Raw genomic sequence first — 12,430 nt, 5'->3', positions numbered from 1 at the left:
AAAAACAGGCCTCATATCTTGCTTCTTTCTCATTGTATCACCTCGGGCATGTTTTAGTGGATTCTGATCCTCAGCTTTCCCAACTGTGAAATACAAGCAATAGTAGCTACCTCGTATGAGAGTTTTAAACATTAAATTAAATAAAGTGTTTAGAAAAGTGCTAGCACATTAGAAATGTGAGAAATGATAATTGTAAGTGTTGGACAAGAGAGGAAAATATCACCAGAATTCTGGCTTACAGTAGAGGAAGCCTGTGACCATGGTGATTAGGAAGAAAAGATTCTTCTAACTCCTTAGTATTTGCAGTTCTAACGAGAAGGGACAAGAGCGAGAGAAGCACTCTTTCTTCACCAACCTTATCATTTAAGAATGTTGTCAGGTGAGTGCTTCTAGGCCTAGCAGTTTCTTTGGTAAGTTAAGTTGTCACAAAGGAAGATTGGAATGAAAAAAAAAAAAAAAAAAAAGAAACAAAGAAAACTGCTAGTAGAAGTGAGAATTGATTTAGAGGATATTTGGTAGTGTCCAATAAAGTTGAAAAATGTACATATTCTATCTATTAGTTTTCTTGGCTGACATAACAAAATACCACAAACCGAGTGGCTTAAACAATCTATACTAATAAAAGGGTAATATGCTAATTAGACCAGGAGACCTTCCGGGCGTCCTTCCGGACAAAGCCATTGTGGCGGGGCCAAGTCAGAGGCGGTTAGGGGCGATCAGGCCAGGAGGGGAGGGCAGTTGGGGGCAAAAAGGCTGGCAGGCAGAGTGGTTAGGGGTGATCAGGCAGGCAGGCAGGTGAGCGGTTAGGAGCCAGCAGTCCAGGATTGCGAGAGGGATATCTGACTGCTGGTTTAGGCCTGATCCCTCAGGGTTCAGGCCTAAACTGGCAGTCGGACATCCCCTGAGGAGTCCCAGATTACAGAGTTTACAGGCTGGGCTGAGGGACAACCCTCCCCCCGTGCACGAATTTTGTGCACCAGGCCACTAGTTGAAATATATTGGCTCACAGATTTGGAAGTTAGAAGTCCAAGGTCAAGTGTTTACAAGGTTAGTTTCTTCTGAGGGTTGTACAGAAGAATTTGTTCTGTGCCTCTTTCCCAGCTTCAGGTGGTTTGTAGACACTTTTTAGTGTTTCTTCTTTTATAGCAGCAGCATCCTTATCTCAGCTTTCATCTTCCCATTAATGTTCTCTGTGTGTGTGACTAGTCCAAATTTACCTTTTCTTTTTGTTTGTTTGTTAATCCTCACCTGAGAATATTTTTTCCATTGAATTTTAGGGAGTGGAAGAGAGAGGGAAAGACAGAGAGAAACATCCATGTGAGAGAAACACATTGATTGCTTATCTCCTGCACAAGCTTTGACCAGGGCCTGGGCCAGGGAGGAGCCTGCAACCGAGGTCTGTGCCCTTGACTGGAATCAAAGCCAGGACACTTTGATCTGCAGGCTGACACTCTGGCCACTGAGCCAACCAGCTAGGGCCCAAATTTACCTTTTTTATAAAGACACCAATCATATTAGATTAGGGTCTTCCCTAATGACTTCACCTTTATTGATTTCTCTCTAAAGACCTTATCTCTAAATAAGGACACACATTGAGGTACTTGGAGTTGGGAATTAAACATATGAATTTTGAAGGGATACAGTTAAATCCATGAAGGTCCTATGAAATAAATTCCCTTTTAGAAATATACTAAAACATGTATTACATAATTGTAATAGAATATAGGCATAACAATATGCATTGCCACATTGCTTTTATAGTAAACTATTGGGGAAAACTGTTCATCAGTATGGTCATCGATAATTATTGTTAAGTTTATTTGCACCATATACTATCACACAGCACATAAGATTATCAAATGTTTCTGTTATCATCTGTTATCATTATTAATATTAGCTAGTTAATATTAATAAAGAAAAGAAAGCAAAGGGAAGGCCAGACATTATAAGCATGTATCTGGGCAGCGTCACCAGGAAGCTACAGCTTCATGCTCTCCAGGGAATCATGGGTCCTTTCCCTGCAGATCACTGGGGGAAGGAATTGAGCAGAGAGGGAGATGGACACATGTGCAGTGAAGTCGGGATGATATAGGGAAGGTGCTTGCCTGTCAGTCTAGCCTGGGGAAAAAGATTATTGGCTAGAAAGGTGGAGCCCCTGCTAGCACAGGGAATCTTGAGGGGCTAACATCCCCAGACAATGAGTTCCCTCTCCTTTTTCTCTCGAGCTCTCTCTAATTTGCTCTCACTTGCTCTCTCTTGCTCCAAAGCCCACACTCACCCCATCTCTCCAACACATGTGGCCTTAAGCAGCCACTTGGCCCATGGCCATGCAAACCCCACACTCAATGGACTGCAGCTAGGAACACAAGCTATGCTAGCCAGATGCTGGACTGGGCTGTGCTTTAACATGGAGCAGAGACTCTGGGCAGTGGCTTAACCCTGGCCTGCTGAAGACAAGATTAGACTTTTTTCCATGACAGGCCAGACAGAGATGAGACCTTGGAGGGGAACTCCCTTAAGTTTACATCCTCAATAAAGCTTTCCATGAAACTCCAGCCTCAGGAAATGGTTTTCTCGTGGCACCCCAACAACTCCACTTCCACCAATAACATTTTTCAATGACCTGTACATGTTTCAATGTAGGTAGATCACCAAAACACAATTTTTATAGGAAAAATTGAGTTATGGTAAGAGAGCTTTGATGTGATTTTTTTAATCATTAAAAGAAATAGCATGCATTTTTTATGAAACAACTTTTTTTAAAGTGATGAAGTAACAAAAAATTAAATTTATGAATATTAAACTGGGTCTGGATCGTAATGAGATAAACAAATACTGCTCTTTTACCTGCAATGCCTGCCTATTTGTTTTAAAAGGTCTAATTCATTTTTAAAATTTATACTGGAAATTCCAAATATTGGTAATTCTAGTATCTAAATGGTTATATTATTTAGTTGCTTTTCTGAATTTTTAAAGAAAATGCTATAGGAGAAGAAAAAATTACATCAATAACTCTCAACTTGGAATTGGGTGAATGTTTCTAAATGGGCATGGAACCTTTGGATAAGCCAAAGCAAATGAGCAGGCTCTTAATACCATTACTTCTATCTTAAAGGGAACAGATGTTTGTGAAAGCACTAGGTGGGCACATTTGCATTTTATTTTGCATAAATATACATATAGATTTTCTTAATTTGCATATTACTTTAAAGGAGTTTAACACCAAGCATGTAAGGTAAAATATAAAGCTACAATTTTAACAACTAAATTACATGTTTAATGTTTAAATCCAAAATTAAAACACAATTTTAGAAGCATCCCAACCGAATAGTATTTTGAGGGTTGATATGGCACTATTTCTTTCTTGTAAAATCTAACTGGGAGGAAGTAAAAAAAAGAACAAGTTATTTGGGGGAAGTTAGGAGGAGGTACAGTGTAAGTGGTTGAACACATGGTGTTAGAACTCCCATCTAACTGAGTGCTTAACCCATCTGCTTTATCATCTATAAAAAAGAGCTTGCCCTACCTGGTTTGGCTCAGTGGATAGAGCGTTGGCCTGAGAACTGAAGGGTCCCCAGTTTGATTCCAGTCAAGAGCACAGGCCCAGGTTGCGGGCTTGATCTCCAGTGTGGGGCGTGCAGGAGGCAGCCAATCAATGATTCTCTCTCATCATTGATGCTTCTAGCTCTCTCTCTACCTTCCTCTCTGAAATCAATAAAAACATATTTTGAAAAAAAGAACTCATAACAATGTATACATTTTAAAGCTATGGACAGTCCTGTAGAAATAGATTGTGTCAAGAATCTGGCATGTAACTAGTATTTTTTTTTTAATTAGATGTTGATGTATTCAGTTATTTTTTCTGATAAACCAGTGTATCATCTTCTGGACTGTGGCATGAAATTGACTAAGGACTATCTTGAAAACTTTCAAATACAAGATAAGTTGATGTAGGACAGGGAAGAATTTACTCAAATGGACTATTGCAATAGGAGGGGGACTATTACAATAAGGAGAACACTCATGGGATATGAGGTCGCCTATGGTTGTAGGTAGAAGGAGTCTTCTTGTATAGGTTTGGAATAAAATAAATCAACAAGAAATGGGTTTGAGGGTGTGGAATGAACAGTGAGAAAGGTCTGAGAGTTGATCTAGTAAAGTTTTTCCCTGAAGGCAGTCAATTTTGAGAAGAGCCCTTGAAAGAGGAACTGTTTGTAACTCTAATTCTTTCTTAAATTCAGGAGTGAGTCAAGGTCCAAGAACCTGTGGGGAGGGGAGAAGACTGACTAAAATTTGGCTAAATTAAGTTAGAGAATGTTTTGTCTAGACTGGTCAGGTCATATAAAGTAAAAGAGTGAAATAATCAAAATGACATATAGCAGAAGCTAATTAAACCAAATATGGGTATAATTGATTGCAATTTGGAAAAAGAGTTTTCTAAAAAATTGGTTCATATGTGCCTTTCTTAAAAGCAAAAAAAGCTTAATTAACATAGATTTGCTCCTTAGCAAATAGCACTGGTTTTATATTTTATTAAAGGTGTTAAAATGAAAAGAATAATGAAGGTAATTTGTTTCTTACATGTTGGTTCCAAAATTATTGGCTCAACATTTATTTTAGTAGAGACTTGGTAAAGATGCATTGTTGTTATTTCATTCTAATTCATGCCACTTTAAACCTTACTCTCTATGTCAGACCATTTGTGTCTGAATACTAGGTTTCCACTGATATGTTTTATATTATAAGTGATACGATATTGTTAATGGAGGCGAGAGGTCCTGGTCTCCCCCAATTGCTAGTGGGGATGGATTTCTTAAGATATCCCAAGAAAAAGAATTTTCTGAGATACGCATGGGAGGATAAGACATAGTAGAAAGCTTTCTTTTTTGTGGAATTACACCCCTGGGTCTCCAAAGTCTGATTTCCCTTTGTCCTGCCATAAAAGAAGTGTAGCAGGGCCTTCAGTAGAGCTAAAATCAGAACCAGTGTTCAGAATTTCCATCTTACATTCGGACATAGTCCAGTACAGCATCAGGCTAATGCAGTTTGTGTTTCCCTGCTGCAGTCCATCAGCCCACTGCCTGCGGAGTCCGCAAGTCCACATGGCTATGGAGGAAACACTAGTGAATGCAAGGTAGCCAAGAGCTAGTTAAGAGCACAAGAGCAACAAGAGAAAGCATTCCTTTGCTTAGGGGATTATGTATTCCCAACTTTTCACAGGCTTGCAGTGGCCACACCCACTCATAGTCAATTATCTTTGTTCCAAGGTTTGATTGACAGGCAAGTACCTTCTCAACTTTACTACCCATGTACTATCTTCTCTTTATTGGATCCCGTCCCCCACTATTTAGGCCAGTGATTCCCTGGGGGATTCAAAGTTGCAACTTCCTGGTGAAGCTGTCCAAATGACATGCCTATAATGTCTGGTCTTCCCTTTGTTCCTTTCCTATTATTAATGAGCTAGGGGTCCAGTGCACAAATTCATGGATCTTGAAAGGAACTGTGGGCCTCGAGGCTGCAGTGGGCACAGGGGCGGGTCTTGGCCCATCCTCCATTCCCCGCCTGGCCCCTCCTGCCATGGCCCCAGGTCCCCTGTCTGCTGGCAGCCCTGCTCCTGTGCCGCCACTCCCATGCACTGACAGCGCTGGCCCTGCTAGCACCCGCTGATGGTGCAGAGCGATTTGGGCCAGCGCCAGCAGTGAGTACGAGTGGTGTCTCCAGTGCCAACTGTAGTTGCAAGTGGGGCCAGCGCCGGCGGCCGCGGGTATGAGAGGCAGCTGCCAGCAGGTGTGAGAGGCAGCTGCCAGCCCTGATTGCCCCTCAAGAGCAGGGGGAGGTGGAGAAGCCCCGAGGGTTGATCGGGTTTGACAGCCACTGCTTGCACGCATAGATGGTGCCGAGCAATCAGGGCCGGCGCCAGGTGCTGGCTGTGGGTGTGAGTGGAGGCTCTGGCACCAGCAGCGGGTGCGAGTGGAGCCAGCACTGGCAGCAGGTGTGAGCACTGGGCGCGACTGTGGCATATGGGAGCAAAGAATTTTCAGTAACCACCAGAGCCTCACTCCATGACAGCTACCAGCACCCCGCCTTGGTCTGGCACCCCGTTCACCTTGTCCACTATTCTGCTGTGGCCGATGCCCACCATGTTCTGTGCTCTGCTGCCTGCTGCCAATGCCCACCATGTTCCATGTGCACCCCCTAGTGGTCAGCGCATGTCATAGCTACCGGTTGTTCGGTTGTTCCACCATTTGGTCTATTTGCATATTAGGGTTTTTTATGTATAGATAGCTAATTACAATGATATCAGTATCATCACTTCTTCAATGTGGCTTTCTAGACAGCTGGGAGGAGAAAGCAAGCTGGTTTGGAAAAAGCCTTTGTTTAAATATAGACATTTAGTTAAGATAGTAGTAAATATCAGCATAGTTATAGAAGCGTAACTAAGGTCAATGGAGCTAAAATGATGTTTCAAAATTTGAACATTTTTTTCAATTACACTTTACACTCAATATTATTAGTTTCGGGTGTGTAACAGAGTGGTTAGTCAATCATATACTTACTACAAAGTTTTCCCCTCATATTTTCAATACCTAACTGGTACCACACATAATTATTTCAGTATTATTGACTATATTTCCTATGCTATATTTTATATGCCCATGACTATTTTGTAACTACCAGTCTGTTCTTCTCAATCCCATTATTTATTTATTTTTTTACCCAGGTCTCCAAACCCTCTCCCATCTGGCAGCCATCAGTTTGTTCTCTGCATCTATGAGTCTATTTCTGTTTTGTTTCTTCATTTATATTGCTCTTTAGATTCCACATATAAGTGAAATCAAATGGTATTTCTCTTTCTCTGACTGAATTATTTCCCTTAGCATAATATCCTCTTGGTCCATCTATGCCATTGCAGTAGTAAGATTTCATTCTTTTTTTATGGCTAAGTGGATAGAAGAACTGTGGTACATGTATACAGTGGAGCTAAATAAATTCATTTGGGGTTGTTCTCCTCTATTTCCCTCTCAAGAATAAACTGAATATATTTAATTCAATGACTATATTTTATTTTTCTTTTAAGTTTATTTGTACTATAAAATATTTTAATTATTGGTAGAAATAATCATTGATGTATTAGCCAGAGAGATTATTGAATTTTATAAAACATGTAAATACACTCAATGCAAATGAAATTTCCTAGTATAAACAAAATAGGATATAATCATTTATACTCCTATTATAAAACATATCTAAGAGATTGTAAAATTCTAAAAAAAGAGTATACAAAGAGGAATAAAAAACACACGTAATATAGATATATACAATCAGAGTTTCTTTTAGAAAAAAAACTCAGAAATGAATTTCTAATCAGCTCCCTGTTTTATCTTGACTTTGAGTTCTGAAATCTTAGCTCTTTGTTATTCACCTGTCTTATATATTGATTACTAGTTCAGAATAAACCTATGTGGTTATGTTATTTCACAAGTTAAGATATTGGCCCTTAATGTATGGTTGTAAAGAACTATTATATCATATTTGAATCCCAATTGTGGGATTGCCAATGTTTTATGCTGAAAAAATTATGAAACACTAGAGGGCCAGTGCACGAAATTCGTGCATGGCGGGGGGGTGTCCCTCAGCCCAGCCTGCACCCTCTCCAATCTGGGACCCCTCGAAGGATGCCTAACTGCCTATTTGGGCCTAAACGGGCAGTTGGACATCCCTCTCACAATCCAGGACTGCTGGCTCCCAAATGCTCACCTGCCTGCCTTCCTGATTGCCCCTAACTGCTTCTGCCTGCCAGCCTGATCACCCCCTAACCACTCCCCTGTCAGCCTGATTGATGCCTAACTGCTCCCCTGCCAGCCTGTTTGCCCCTAGCTGCCATCCCCTGCCTGCAGGCCTGGGTCCCCCCCAACTGCCCTTCCCTGCAGGCCCAGTCGCCCCCAACTTCCCTCCTCTGCCAGCCTGGTCATCCCTAACTGCCCTCCTCTGGAGGCTTGATCGCCTCCAACTGCCCTCCCTAGCAGGCCTGGTCCCCCCCAATTGCCCTCCCCTGCTGGCCATCTTGTGGTGGCCATCTTGTGTCCACATGGGGACAGTCATCTTTGAACCCATGGGGGCAGCCATCTTGCGTGTTGTAGTGATGGTCAATTTGCATATTACTCTTTTATTAGATAGGATAGAGGCCTGGTGCATGGGTGGGGGCCAGCTGGTTTGCCCTGAAGGGTATCCCGGATCAGGGTTGGGGTTTCCTTGGCACATGGAACAGCCTGGGCAAGGGGCCTATGGTGGTTTGCAGGCCAGCCACGCCCCCCAGTGACCCAAATGGAGGCCCTGGTATCTGGGATTTATTTATCTTCTATGATTGAAACTTTGTAGCCTTGAGTGGAGGCCTGGGCCAGCCAGGGTGTGCGGAAAGGTTGGATTCCTCCATTGCCAGGGAAAACCAAGCCTCCTGCTTGTTCTGTGACCACAGCCATCTTGGTTGGGTTAATTTGCATACTCGCTCCTGATTGGCTGGTGGGCATGGCTTGTGGTTGTAGAGGAATGTTGGTTAATTTGCATATTACTCTTTTATTAGATAGGATAGCCCTCCCTTTTTCTATTTTAATGACTTTATTTCACTAGTAATCGTGATTTTTCATTTGTCAGTTGATTGGTTTGTTTCAAATAAAAGAGGAAGTAGTTGGTAGCACTAGCAGTATAAAAGCAAATGAACTATAGGAAATAAACCCATATGAAACCAGTTTCAATAAGAAAGGGAAGTACTTTTGGAGTGATGTGCATGCTTTAGAGTTTTTGTGTTACTTTTTTTGGGTTGTGTGCTTTGACTCCAATTTGCCATGTCCTCTGATGCTGCCTTTTTATATATTAGTGTTTCAGACTCATGTGGTTTTCTCTAGGGAAGTGAAATGATTTAACTGCTTCAGTCCCCACATTTGTATAGCAAACCATTCAAAAGAAGAAATGTTTCTCTTCCTCTCTCCATCAAATATAATTCCTGGACATGGAGATGAATGTTTTATCATGGGTCCACCTGTCAACCATTGTATTTCGATGGAGAAACACAAAGAGATTAGATTGTCACCTTAGTGCCATCCCTGAAATAATCATGGGGACTAATGAATGGGTATATTCCATTGGTCTAGGGCCATGGTCGGCAAACTGCGGCTTGCGAGTCACATGTGGCTCTTTGGCCCCTTGAGTGTGGCTCTTCCACAAAATATCACGGCCTGGGCGAGTCTATGTTGAAGAAGTGGCATTAGAAGAAGTTTAAGTTTAAAAAATTTGGCTCTCAAAAGAAATTTCAATCGTTGTACTGTTGATATTTGGCTCTGTTGACTAATGAGTTTGTGACCACTGATCTAGAAGATTCATCAGGACTTACTGTAGAGCACGATCTGGAGTGAGATGCAAGCTGGGCAAAGGAACATTAGTAGGGGGTGGGTGTGGTGGAGCCTAGACAATTCCCAGCATCTGCATTGGAACTCCTCTTTACTATTCTCTACTGATCTTCTGTATTCAGTACTTACCATCATATATTTCTAAGCTTTTTCTGTGGAAACTAATAAGCTGCGTTGGCATGTGTGAACTAAGAGATTTTGGTAGGTTCCCAGATGTATCACTTCTGAATAATTCTCCAATTCTCAGTGAACACTGACTGGGTGTCCAGCATTTTACCTTCTGGTGTCTGTATCTAGCCCCAATCTAATCTCCTTCTTTCTGAGACATGTACCCTCTAGTCTAAGCACGCTGCTTCAAAGTGATTCCAGCTCTTTTTTGCTATAGTGCATGATTGCAGTAATGCCCCCAGGTGTTCAGAATTCTTTTTAGTCCCACCTTGGGTAGCCCCTTCCCAGAGTGACTTAGAGTTTACCATGGTATTTGATTTGGCTTATGGGCAACAGATAATATGATGCAAGCGGAAACTTAAAAAGTGCTTGCACATCAGGATTTGCTCTCTTGTTGCTCCTAAAACCCTGGTGCCGCCATGTGAATAAGCCCCGGCCAGACTGCTGGATGACGAGAGGCATGCGGTGACTCAGCTGCCTCCATGGCCCCAGCTGACAGCCTGCCAATCAGCAGACCTTTGAACGCGACAGTAGATTATATAGCAGTGAGCTGACCTGCCAGGGAAACACATGCAAAAGCAAGCCAAGGTGGCATCATTACTCAAATCGCAAAGAAGGGACTGGAATTGGTTATTACTGATCCCTGAGCAAATGACTTGTAAGGGAAAAGGAGAGTAAGGGGGATGCTCCATTTCTGGGTCACGTTGATATTGTGAACCCTGAGAAAGAAGCCCTGGTGGCTAACTCAGCTCAAATGAAAAAAAAATAAAATAAAAAAGAGCACAGCAGCCATTTCTACATGGGGAACTCTCACGCAAGTCTCCCTTCAGGGAGAGGCCTGAACTGAACTACCAGCCTCTGCAATGAGCTGCCCGCCTGTACTGTGTTTCTGCCCTCTGAGCCAGCCCTTAGAAAGGAGTCCCTGGGCTCCTGTTTCAACCAATAGGACTGAGGCTTTTCTCATCCCACTGGAGCTGGGCAGATCTGATCAACCCGAGTGGCACTATTCTGATCAGTCAGGACAGTGCCTTTTGGACCAATCAAACTGGGAGAATTTGAAGTCCTCATTTGCATGAGGACAGGCCAATCAGGGAGTAGAGCAAGGATTTCTGTCTATTCAGGAGACCACATTCCTTCCCTTTCCACTGGTGACTGAATCTCCTTGGCTGAGCTGAAACCCCCGAGCAGAGCAGACCAGTGTAGTGCAGAGCAGAGCTGTCTAGCTAGAGAGGGGCCTGGACCCGGCTGCTTCACAGCCTTGCTGTTTTCACTGCCATGCTATATTCCCATTGAGCTGTTGTGCACGGAATAATGTTTCCTTCTTCACTGAAAATTGGGGATTCCTGTTGGCATTGAAGAGGCACCAATGACTGTGGGTTGACAATATAGAGGAGTTTATACCAGGAATGGGGAAGGAAGTAGCTGACCTCAGTCCCATTGAACCGAATTGGTATTGACTAGAAAATATATAGCTCCTTAATGAAAGGGGTACTGAGTAAATGAGTTACTTATCCTTATAGTGGCTAATACTTTTGAAGTTGAATTTTTAATTTGTAGGGTACAGTCCAGAGCAACATTATCTCAAGGTAAAGATATCAATAAAATAGAATGTCTAAAGAGGTCTGGTCATATTTCAATTAGACTCACAATCTATATCTATATCTATATATATTTGGCTCCTGTAAATAGGGGGCCATGTTTTCAACCCTTTAGAGGACTATAGATGAGCAGTGGTTTCTTGCTAATGGACTATTGCATCAGTGAATACATTAGGAATAGTAAGGTAGATATAGCATGTTAATGTATAGATGAGTTTTATCTAATGCAACCTGCCATATATTTTAAGTTTGTGCTTAAAATTCTAAAGTAGCCCTTTCTAAAACTTAAATATGAAGGATGTATTACATGCATCCCTGTTATGAAATTGTGTCTTCAAAATTCACATGCTGAAGCTTTAACCCCCATGTTAAGACTATGTAGAGAGAATGCATTTGGGGGGGGTACATAAGGTCTATGGTGTCATAAAGGTGAGGCCCTAATCAAATAAGCCTGGTATCCTGATGAGAAGAGAAAAGGACAGCAGAGATCTCTCTCTTTCCACATGAGCACAAAGGAAAGGCCATATGAGGACACAGCAAGAAGGCAGCCATCTGCCATCCAAGGAGAGAAGTCTCAACAGACGTCAACCCTGCTGGTACCTTGATCTTGGATTCCCAGTCTCCAGAAATGTGGGGAAATTAATTTCTGTGGTTGAAGCCACACAGTCTGTGGTTTGTTGTTATGGCAGCCTGAGCTGAGTAATGCAGTCCATATCAGATAAACTGGATCTTTATGCTTTCCTCTTGCTTTTTACTCATTCCATTTTACTTTGTTGTTATGAGGAACTGAATGATGCTCATCTTAACTAGAGTTAAATTAAATAATTAAATAATTTTAATTAGATCTTCTAACGAAATATTGAACAATAAAAATTAGCCTTAACCAGTTTTGCTCAGTGGATAGAGCATTGGCCTGCGGACTGAAAGGTCCCAGGTTCGATTCAGGTTGAGGGCATGTACCTTGGTTACGGGCACATCCCCAGTAGGAGGTGTGCAGGAAGCAGCTGATGTTTCTCTCTCATCGATGTTTCGAACTCTCTATCCCTCTCTCTTCCTCTTTGTAAAAAATCAGTAAAATATGTTAAAAAATTAATTATCACCAAACCCTGTGAAAATGATAATTAAAATTTTACTTATCCTTCAATAATATCTGTTTAAAATAAACTAAATGATAAATATTATCTTTTAAACTTCATGTACATTCTGAACATTTGTATCTGGACCTAGAAAAATGAAAGATATATTGAAATGAAGAGAAGT

Source organism: Cnephaeus nilssonii, assembly GCF_951640355.1.
Source record: "Cnephaeus nilssonii genome assembly, chromosome: 1".
Taxonomy (NCBI): Eukaryota; Metazoa; Chordata; class Mammalia; order Chiroptera; family Vespertilionidae; genus Cnephaeus; species Cnephaeus nilssonii.
Note: the sequence above shows the minus strand (reverse complement) of the source record.